Here is an 11425-nt window from a genome sequence, read left to right on the forward strand (position 1 = left end):
GTGGCTGTCTACTATCTCATTGTTGGGATATACTAAAATTTACTTAACAATTTCTAAATTGTTGGACCTTGAGCTGTTCCTCTCTCTCTTTCTCTCTCTCTCTCTCTCTCTCTCTCTCTCTCTCTCTCACACACACACACACACACACACACACACAATTTTACCTGACTTTTTTTAAAATTATTTTTTGAGACTGAGTCTCGCTCTGTCACCTAGGCTGGAGTGCAGCGGTGCGATGTCAGCTCACTGCAACTTCTGCCTCCCAGGTTCAAGCGATTCTTCTGCCTCAGCCTCCCCAGTAGCTGGTATTACAGGCTTGCCACCACACCTGGCTAATTTTTGTAGTTTTAATAGAGATGAGGTTTCGCCATGTTGGCCAGGCTGGTCTCGAACTTCCGACCTCAAGTGATCCACCTGCTTTGGCCTCCCAAAGTGCTGGGATTACAGGGCTGAGTCACCACTCCTGGCCTTACCTGACTCTTTGATTACATTTTTTTATTTGTCCCTTTGCGTAGAAGGGTAGAATGGAAAGAATGGAATTATGGGTCAGAGACTGCATCGCCTTTAGGGCTTTGGTGACCTGTTTCATCATTTACTTGCAGCATCTGCCCTCCTGTGATGAGAGGGCCCTCCATACCACAGCCAGCTTCTCTTCCAGAAGGTGGTGCCCGTTTACTTTCCCCGCACTGATATCGGAGAGCACCTGTCTCCTGCATGCTTGCTAGCACTGGAGTCTTAAGAGGCACATCTTTTGCTAATTAAAAGGGGCATTTTCTCCAGAAAGTATTTTTTAAAAATAATCTTAAAAAAATCACACATGTAAGTCATCTTCACAGAGAAAATTTAGAAAAGACAGGGAAGCAAAATCTAGAAGAGATTAAAAACCATCTGTCATTTTTCCACCCAGAGATAACAATTGTTGACATTTTAGTTTGTGTCCTTCCAGGTTTTTTCTGCCTGTCTGTGTGTGTGTGTATCCATCTATCTATCTATCATCTACATATCTATTTTTTACAACAATAGAGTCATCTTCTTTATCCTCTTTGGCAACACACCAAATAAATGTGATTTAGGCAATGAATATGCTTTGGGGATACTCAGGGCTATCAAATTAGCCATGATATTAAACGTGATAATAAGCCATGACATGATAAAGCTTGTAATCCAGTGGGAAGACCCAAGCCTGAATCCACAGTGGAAACAGTTTTCTGTGCTTTTCTGCTTCCCCTTGCACCTGCTAATAGCCCCCCTGTGTGATCAACCTGTCTCCCCTAGTTTTAGATGACCACACACCGCAGTGTAACTGCACGCCCCCAACTCTCTGCACCACCATCTCCCACGGGATCTACTATATCTACTACCTCTACCCCTTCGACATAGAGTATCAGGTCCTGGCCTCCACAGTGCTCTACGTCCTGTGGAAGAACATCGGGCGCAAAGTTGACAGCCATCAGCACCAGAAGATGCAGTTCAAGTCTGATGGGGTCATGGTGGGCACAGTCCTGGGCCTGACTGCGCTGGCCGCCACCATTGCCGTGGTGGTGGGTGGTGTACCTGATTCATGTTGGGTGCTCCAAGACCAAGAGCGAGTCAGCACTCATCACGTTCTACCTGTATGCCATCACCCTGATGATGCTTATGGGGGCTGCGGGGCTGGCTGGAATCCGGATTTACAGGACAGATGAGAAGTCACTGGACGAGTCCAAAAATCCGCCCCGCAAACTGGACTCGGACCTCTTGGTGGGCACTGCCTCAGGCTCCTGGCTTATCTCCTGGGGCTCAATCTTGGCCATCTTTTGTGCCGAGGACCACCCCCACTACACCTGGTACAACCTGCCCTACTCCATGGTGGTGATCGTGGAGAAGTACATCTAGAACCTCTTCATCTTTGAATCCATTCACCGAGAGCCTAAAAAACTCTCTGAGGACATCCAAACCTTTCAGATGGTCACAGTCTGCAATGGCAACACCATGCCCCTTGCTTCCTCCTGCCTCAAGAGTGGAGGTGTGGCTGGAGACGTGGCTCCCTGGGGCAGGGACATGCCACCAGCAGCCAATGGAAATGTGTGCCTGAGAGAAAGATGTGACAAGGAAGAGAAGCAGGAGGAGAGCAGCTGGGGAGGGAACCCAAGCCCAGTCCACCTTCCTCGTTTCTTACAGGGCAACGCCAAGAGAAAAGTCCTGAGGAATATTGCAGCCTTCTTGTTCCTCTGCAATACTTTGGTAATCTGCACCAAGTTATTCTTATTCTTTTAATTTTGCTTTAAACTTTCATTTTAGGTTCAGAGGGTACACATGCAGATTTGTTACATGGGTAAATTGCGTGTCGCTGAGGTTTGGTGCACAAATGATCCCGTCACCCAGGTAATGAGCATAGTACCTGATAGGTAGTTTTTCACCCTGCACCCCACTTCCGACCTCTCCCCCTAGTAGTCCCTAGTAGTGTCTATTGTTCATATATTTGTGTTCATGACTACCCAATGTTTAGTTCCCACTTATAAGAGAGGACATGTGGTATTTGGTTTTCTGTTCCTGTGTTAATTCACTTAGGATAAGGACTCCATTTCTATCCAGGTTGCTGCAAATAATGTGATTTCATTCTTTTTTAAGGCTGCATAATATTCCATGGTGTAGAGCTACCACATTTTCTATTTACTTTTTTTGAGAGAGGGTCACGCCCCATTGCCCAGGCTGGAGTGCAGTGGCATGATCACAGCTCACTGCAGCTTCGACCTCCTGTGCTCAAGCAATCCTCCCATCTCAGCCTTCTGAGTACCTGGGACCACAGGCATGTGCCACCACACCTGGTTAATTTTAAAATCTTTTTTTTTTTTTTTGAGACAAAGTTTCACTCTTGTTGCCTAGGCTACAGTGCAATGGTGCTCACTGCAACCTCTGCCTCCCGAGTTGAAGTGATTCTCTTGCCTCAGCCTCCAGAATAGCTGGGATTACAGACACCTGCCACCACAGTTGGCTAATTTTTGAAAACATTTTTAGTAGAGATGGGGGTTTCACCATGTTGGCCAGGCTGGTTTCGGACTCCTGACCTCAAGTGATCCACCTACCTTGACCTCCCAAAATGCTAGGATTACAGGTGTGAGCCACCATGCCTGGCCAAAACTTTTTTTTTTTTTTTTTTTTGTAGAGATAGGTTCTCACTGTGCTGCCCAGGCTTGTCTTGAACTCCTGCGCTCAAACAATCCTCCTGCCTCAGCTTCCTAAAGTGCTAGTATTACAGATGTAAACCACTGTACCCGGCCATAATACATTTTCTTTATCCAGTCCATTATTGATGGACATCTAGGTTTCTCTTGCCTTTTTAAAATAAGGAATGGAGGCAGCTTGTAATAAAAATACTGTAAGTATAAAATTACAATATAAGGCTGGAAAATAGACCTATATTCTACAAATCTACCTACTGAAGACTTGCTGTGTGCTAGGGGCTGGGCTAGGTACTAAAGATTAAAGTGGAAAGACTCAGTCTCTTTCCTCTAAAAGGTCTCAGTATAATGGGGGAGGGAGACAATGAGCAAATCTAATATAGTGAACAGGACAAGTGCTGAGATGGGCTTGTGCAAGGTGTACTAGGAGCAGGGATCCAGAAGGACTTCAGTGAGTAGTGGGTGCTTGAGGTGAGGCCCAGTGTCAATCAGGAGTGCTTTTAGTTGCAAGTGATAGGCAATTTGATTCACAGTGTCTTCAGTCTTAACAATGTTTAATTATCTCATGAGAATTCCGGAGGTTGGCTGCTTGGGGTTGGCCTGGCAGCTGAACCATGTCATCAGGCATCCAGGCACTGTTCATCTTGTCACTTGAGTGGTGTGGTGTTTGTTGCCACATGGTCATGAGATGGCTGCAGCTGCACCAGGCATCACATCTGGGTTCAAGACAGAAAGCAGTGGGGAAGGGCTGGTGCCAGGCAATGTCTCTCATGTGGGCACCCCTCGCTGCAAGGGAGGCTGGGGAAGTGGATGGTTTGCTTTCCAGCCTCTCTGATGGAAGGTAGCAAAGGAGAGGAAGGTGTACAGTCACTCACCCATCTGTCTGCATCAGCAAGGAATGACTGGAAGTTCACCAGGTTATCAAGGCGGGGAAAAGCATTTCAGGCAGAGACACACAATATGTGAAGACACAGAGGCAAAAGACACCATGGCATGTTTTGAGAGCACCAAGTAGTTTGGCATAAATTCCATGTGTGTTAAGCAGAGTAGCAGAATGGGAAATAGGAGAGAGGGCCGAGCTAGGTGGACTCTGGCTTGAGCAGGGCTTCCTAGGCCTGGCTGGAGTCTAGTCTTTATGCTGAGGGCAAGGGAAGACTCTCTCAGATTTGTGTTTTGGAATGATCCTCCCAGTAGCTGTGTGTAGCAAGGATGGAGACAGATAGGGCCAGAAGCAGAAAGACTGGGAGAGAAAGCCCTGCAACAGCCCAGGCAGGAAGGGGAGGAGCTTGAACCAAGGCAGTGATGGAGGGATGGAGAGAAGAAAAAGGAATAAGAAGCATTGTGTGCTGTTGGGATTTTTTTAAAGACATATAAAGGAAGGATGGTGGGGGTCAGTGAGAAGGAGGGGGAAGCAGCCTTTGCCACCGCATGAGTCTCTGCAGTGATGGTGACTGGTGGCTGGAGGGGAGTGCCCCAGTCCACAGAGATGCCTGCCCATCACTCTGGGTGAAGTCAGCTCTGTGCTACCAGCCTCTGTTATCAAGCCTGCTCCCTGTTGCCCCAGCAGCTCAGAGGCTTTTGAGCTTCCTCCCCTGAAATTCAAATGGTGCATACGGGGCCTGCAGCTTTTGATATCACCCTAAGAACACAAAGTTGGGAAAGTAAGTCCCTTCTAAAGTCAGAATGGCTGTGTGTCTGCCAAGCAAACCTGATCCACCCTAGCCTTGGATCACCCAGGTTCCTTCAGTTTGCTAGGCAGTGAGGAGGGGCTCTGAAGGTGGAAGGCCCAGAAGAGTTTGGCTGCAGGGAGACCCTCTTCTCCATCTGACAGACATTTGCCAGGCACCTGCTGTATGCCAGGGACTATGTCAGGGGCACAGCAGTGAGTCAAAAATTGAAAGAGTTAACAAGAGAGATAGATACTGTAAGCTGCATTTTTTTGAGGTGCATATTCCAAAATGCAAATTCTTATAAAGTCAGAGCTAGTTCTAGAATCTTCCTCAAGTATATGCTTTTTGTACATATCCTGTGATTAATATTAATATACATATATTTTGAGATGGAGTCTTGCTCTGTTGCCCAGGCTGTAGCGCAATGGCGCGATCTCGGCTCACTGCAACCTCCGCCTCCTGGGTTTAAGTGATTCTCCTGCCTCAGCCTCCCGAGGAGGTGGGACTACAGGCATGCAACAACCATGCCCAGCTAATTTTTCTACTTTTAATAGAGACAGGGTTTCACTAGGTTGGTCAGGGTGGTCTCGAACTCCTGACCTCAGGTGATCTGCTGCCTAGGCCTCCTAAAATGCTGGGATTACAGGCGCAAGCCACTGCTTCTGACCTAATATTTCTTTTTAAAACTAAGTTCTGAAAAGTTGTTTTTCCCTGGTTGCCTTTTTGGTTGACTACTGGGTGAAATACTTGGCTTACATTTTTGGACCGACTTGAAGAAAGATAGCACTGTCTGAAATACCAGAATCAAGTGGCAATTCATGGTCTGTCAGGACCCGAAAGCCAGACCCAGGGCCCAGTCCAAGGAGAAGGGTGGGCTCCATCTCTTCCTCCCTGTGCTTGGCCCATGATGCCCCCAGGCACTGGTTGGGTTCTGGGGGATTGAGCCAGAGGATGGAAATCATCGCAGGGTGGAGTCTTAGGATACCCGTGCTGGCTCATGGGGTGGCACTTTGAAACCTTGTGGTTGACCCCAGGTGGTGCCAAAGGCATCTGGCAGAGAGCAAGAGCTGTCTTCTCCAGCATCGGAAGCCAGTCCAGAGGCCCCAGCTGTAGGTGCTGATGTGCATGTCCAGGTGGAGTGGGCTCCACTCCAGAGACGGACATGGAAATGTTAGTTGAATTTCCAGGAGCCGTGGCACTGGAGACAACAGAGGGTGGTTGTGGTGACGGGGAAGGGCAGGGTGCTGTGGGAGATGGGTCAGGGAAGGCCTCTTCTAAGGAAGGGTGTGGATGGGGCTGGGATGAGAGACTATCAGGGCAGAGCTGCAGGTGTGGGGAAGGGACGGATGCAAGGCAAGGCAGGGCTCACAGGACATGACCTGGGAGCACAGAGCAGAGGGCAGAGGGGAGACCACACAGGGCCTGTGAGCCAAGACTCAATCCTAAATGCAACAGAAAACCATGGAAAGGTCTACACTGAGAGTGATGGGATCTGACTCCTGCTTGTTTTGTTATATTTTTAATTGTGGTAAAAAACTCATCACATAAACTTTCCCATTGCACCCACTTTCAAGTGTATAGTGGAGTAAAGTACATTCACATTGTGCAAACATCACACCATCCATTTCCAGGTTATTCTCATCTGGCAAAACTGAAACTCTGCCCCCATTAAATATGAACTCCCCATTCTCCCCAGCCCCTGACAACCACCGTTCTTTCAGTCTCTAGGAATTTGACTCCTAGACTCCTCATATAAGTGAATTTGTGGAGTATTAGTTCTTTTGTGATTAGGTTATTTCACTCATCATAACACCCTCCAGGGTCTCCAGGTTGCAACTCGCAAAGGGTGACAGATGCCAAACATGACCCCTGCCTTCACACTTGAGTTCCTGGGGAGATGGTGATACTATGTTGGAGATGGAGGACTCTGGAGGAGGGGCAACCTTGGGAGCAGTGGGTGGAGGTCAGTGTGGAAGGAAGGACCAGAGTTAAGTAATGATCGTGTTCTGTTTCAGGTGTCTCTGTGGCATCCAAATGGACGAACCCAGTAGACAGATATTTTGGTTTTCTATTGCCGTGCAATGAACTACCACTAATGTATGACAAAAGCAACATGCATGACTGTTTTTGTCCCATGGCATTTATTGTGACTCATGGCTTTGTGGGTTAGAAATTCTGGCAGGGCGTGGATGGGCAGTTCTGTTCCTCACAGCATCAAGTGAAGTTGGTGAAGCCTTGGCCAGAAGCTCCGTGGTCTGGTGCCTTGGGTGGGAGTGGCTGGGAGGCTGGGCTCAGCCAGGACTCTTGACTGGGGCATCCACAGGTGGGTCTCCGGCATGACGTCTCAGGGTGGTTGGACTCCATGCGTGATGGCTGAGGGCCCCAGAGCTGACCCTCCAAAAGACTGAACTGGAAGCTGCCTGTCTCCTAAGGCCTGGGCTTGGAAACTGCATGGTGTCATTTCTGCCGTATTTTATTAGTCATGTAGTCACAGAGTCCATCTAGATTCAAAGAAAGAGGTCATAGGCCACTTCTCAATAGGATAAGTAACAAGAATTTCCAGCCAACTAAACAGCACATATAAAGATGTGGATTTCAGAAAAGAGGTCCCATTTTCCTGCCTTCCTTTCTCCTCCCTTTTCCTCCCTGTCTCCCTTTCCCTTCCTCTCACCCTTCCTTTAAAAGGTGTCCCTTAAGTACCTACAGAGGTCCAGGGACTGCTATGAATGGTGAGGGTACAGCAATGACCAAGATCTCTGGTCTTCCTCTTATGGGGCTTACAAACCAGGCAACAGCAGGTGAAACCATCAACTGAGCAAGAAAGACACCTTATAGTGTACCCGTGTTAAGCAGAGAAGTGGAAAAGGAGGGTGTGGGAAATAGCTCTTGGGCTGCCATTGTAGATCAGATGGACCAGCTTAGCGGGAAGGCCTCGCTGAAGGGTGACATGAGACAGGAAGGGGTTGGCCACGCATGTTCAGGGCAGAGGGAACAATGGCTGGTATAAAACCCCCAGCTGGAGTGAGCGGGTCTGGTTTGAGAAACAGGAAGAAGGGTTGCCTGCAGTGTGGGTGGGGTGAGTGGGGAGAAGCGTGGGTGGTTAGAAATCAGCTAACAGAGCACTTTATCACTCCGTGCCAGAGTGTAGAATTTATTTTAAATATTTTGGGAAGACTTTAGGGGTTTATTCAAGGTAGGGACAGGATCTGATTTCCATAAAATGTAAATCTGGTGGCCGAGTGGAGCCCTAGTTCGAGCTGGGAGACCAGGCATGGGGCCACCGCCATGGTCCAGGTGAGAGAGGCCGGCCGGACAGGTGGAGAGAGAGAGCCACAGGTGGGCTGAAGGTACTGCTTTGGAGGCGCACAGTGGAGATGCGCTGAGGGACTGGATGGGAGGGGGCATGGTTATGAGAGCAGGAGGGAGATAAGGTTGACACCTGGAGCCTCGATGGACCACCTGGGAGGACGATGTAGCTGAGCAGATGGAGAAATGGGGAAGGTGGGTTGAGTTTGAGATGTGTTTTAGACACTCAAGTTGCCACCGGAAACTATGAGCCTGGGGTTCTTCAAAGTGGTCCAGGCTGGAGATTGAGACTGGGAAGTCATAGGCCTATAGCTGGTATTTACAACCAGGGACTGGGAGAGAGCCCCAGGGTTCATGTGTAGAGAGAATAGAAAGGGACCCAGGAATGAGCCCTGGACGCTGGCTAACTTTAAGAGGCAGAGCAAAGGATGAAACAGCAAAGGAGACTGGGAGGGACCCGCTGAACAAGTAGGAGAGCTCCTAAGAGTCACAGCAGCCAGTAAGCAAAGTAGAAGAGAGGGGTCTTGGTTCCAGGGCCCCCGTGGTGCATACCAAATGCACAGATGCTCAAGTCCTATATATAAAATGGGGTAATACTTGCATGTAACCTACCCATCCTCCCGTACACTTTAAGACATCTCTAGATTACTTAGAATACCTAATACAATTTAAATGCTATGTAAATAGTTGTTACATTGTATTGTTTAGAGAATAATGACAAGAAGAAAGTTTGTACCTATTCAGTACAGACACAACCAACCATTTCATTTTTTTAATTAATTAATTTTTATTTTTTGAGACCGAGCTTCACTGTTGCCCAGGCTGGAGTGCAGTGGCATGATCTTGGCTTACTGCAAGCTTCGCCTCCTGGGTTCAAGGGATTCTCCTGCCTCAGCCCCCTGAGTAGCAGGGATTACAGGCACATGCCGCTACACCTTGCTAATTTTTTGTATTTTTAGTAGAGATGGGTTTTCACCATGTTGGCCAAGCTGGCCTTGAACTCCTGACTTCAGGTGATCCACCTGCCTTGGCCTCCCAAAGTTCTGGGATTATAGGTGTGAACCACTGTGCCCAGACTACTTTTTGAATATTTTTGATCTGTGGTTGGTTCAATTCACAGACGCAGGTCCCTGGATACAGAGGTCGGCTGTATATACCAGGGAGTGTTCTGTATGGAGATACAAATGAAGGCTATGTGTCTCAGTTACCTATTGCTATGGAAGAGACCACCCCAATACTCAGCAACTTAAAACAATGTACATTTATGATTTCATAGTTTCTCTGACTTATGAATCCAACTACAGTTTTAGCTGAGTATCTCTGCACAGGGCCATTCCCAGGCTGAAACTGTTGGCTGGGGCTGCATTCATTTCAAGGCTTGACTTTCCGAGAGGTGGCAGAGGATTTGTTTCCAGATCTACTCATGTGACTGTTGGCAGGATTCAGCTGTGGCTTGTTGGGCTGAGGGTCTGAGTTCCTTGCTGGCTGTTGACAGGAGTAATCCCTGGGCCCCTTGCCGCATAGGGTGCTTTGCAGCGTGGCAGCTCTGCCACCTGTCTTTCAGGAGAAGATGAGCAAGAGGGATAGCAAGTCCTTTTGCAACCTAATTTCAGAAGTTACTTCCTGTGTCTTTTGCCATATTTTGTGAGTTGGAAGTGAGTCGTTAGGTGCATCCCACACTCAAGGGGTGGGGACTCCACAAGAGGGTGACTGCAGGAGCTGGGGATCATTGAGGGTCATCCTAGAGGCTGCCTGCCACAGCCAGGGAGTGGAGGAAGCTGAAGAAGGGTGCAGCCTGAAGTGGGAGTGAGGAGCCTGACAACGCAAGGGGTGGCAGAGGGAGAGAGAACTGGGACAGAGAAGAGCCTGAGAAGCAGGGAACAGTGTGTAGGTTCCGTGAGCAACACAAACAAAAGTCACTGCTTTCAGTTTTGCAAACTTAATTCTCATCTAAGCCCTCTCAGACACGTGTCTGAGAATTCCCATCTTTCAATTGAGGAAACTGAGGCTGGGCGAGGGCTGTAGAGATGGAGAGAGTTGGATGGGTTCAAAGAGCACTCATTAGGGATGGATTGCAGGGAAGGGTGGGTGAGGAAGTGAGCAGGATCATGGCAGACATGGATTTGGTGGTTTCTGTGGAGATGGGAAATGCCACGAGGTCTCCTTATTGTTCTCTCAGGGGTGACTCAGTCCCCGTGCATCAGGGTCAGCTCCCATGAGGCCTGGGACTTGAGTGGGGCCTCTGTGGTGGCTTGGAAGCTGCTCCCCACCACAGGCCATTTTCTCTTCTCTTGCAGCTTTGGATACCTCCCGCTTTTGGCTGTCTACCTGAGTATGACAACGGATTGGAGGAGATTGTCTTTGGCTTTGAACCCTGGATAATTGTGGTCAACCTGGCCATGGCTTTTTCTATTTTCTATGGAATGCACGCAGCTGCCTCCCTCTTTGAGGTCTATTGTAAGATATAGTCTGGGTCCACAAGAGACTGAGGAGTGAGCTAACAAGAGTTCATTGGAGCCAACTGGGAATGGCCAGGTTGGACAAATATTGCCTGACAAACATGAGAAGGGCCACCTTTTGTCTGCAAAGATTGTGCTTCCTGTGGGCTGGAACTGCCCATCACCCCTGATGAATGTAAACAAGTTAGATCAAAATCCATAAGGTGACTGGAATCTGTCCTTGGTTAGTTAAATGCTAATCAAGCCCAAATTATTTTATTTCCTTCTAAATGATTTAGAAGAATGTGATTCTGGCTTGGGAAAAAATCTATCCAGTTTGTTTTTCATAAAAAGCATTTTCTTTGTGTCATTTATCATGTGACTCCATACAACCTTTTCCTGACCACCTGCATAGTAATTTACACTTTAAAAATTTATCCTTCTCAAAGCCTATGAATTTAGACACAATCACTATTGTTTCTGAATAGGTTTAATTTCTTGAAGTTATTTTTATCAGCTGGATAGAAATTTGTATACAGATCAATATAAAAACACATTTCTCACCTGAAATGTTGGCACATTTTTGTGATCATTTTCAAGTATTTTTAAAAAGAAATTTCACTGTTCTCTCTTTCACCGTAAATACATACATGTTTATTGTAAAAAATTTGGATATTTCAGAAAAGTAGAGAGAAAAAGTCACCTACAATGCCATTGTTCAATTAACAATTACTTTTAATATCTTGGTATATTTCTTCCGACCATGTTGATGAGATTCTTTTTATTGTCATTATTATACCTTTGAATGGTGATGTAACATATTTGATTTTGTATTCAGTTATTTTCCTAC

General features: G+C 47.4%; 1 pseudogene; it reads left to right on the plus strand.

The window, feature by feature from the left end:
• The first annotated feature begins 541 nt into the window (after positions 1-541).
• LOC101129240 (proton channel OTOP1-like) lies at positions 542-10681 on the plus strand (annotated as a pseudogene).
• Positions 10682-11425: the final 744 nt, after the last annotated feature.

Source organism: Gorilla gorilla, chromosome 12, assembly GCF_029281585.2.
Source record: "Gorilla gorilla gorilla isolate KB3781 chromosome 12, NHGRI_mGorGor1-v2.1_pri, whole genome shotgun sequence".
NCBI lineage: Eukaryota > Metazoa > Chordata > Mammalia > Primates > Hominidae > Gorilla > Gorilla gorilla.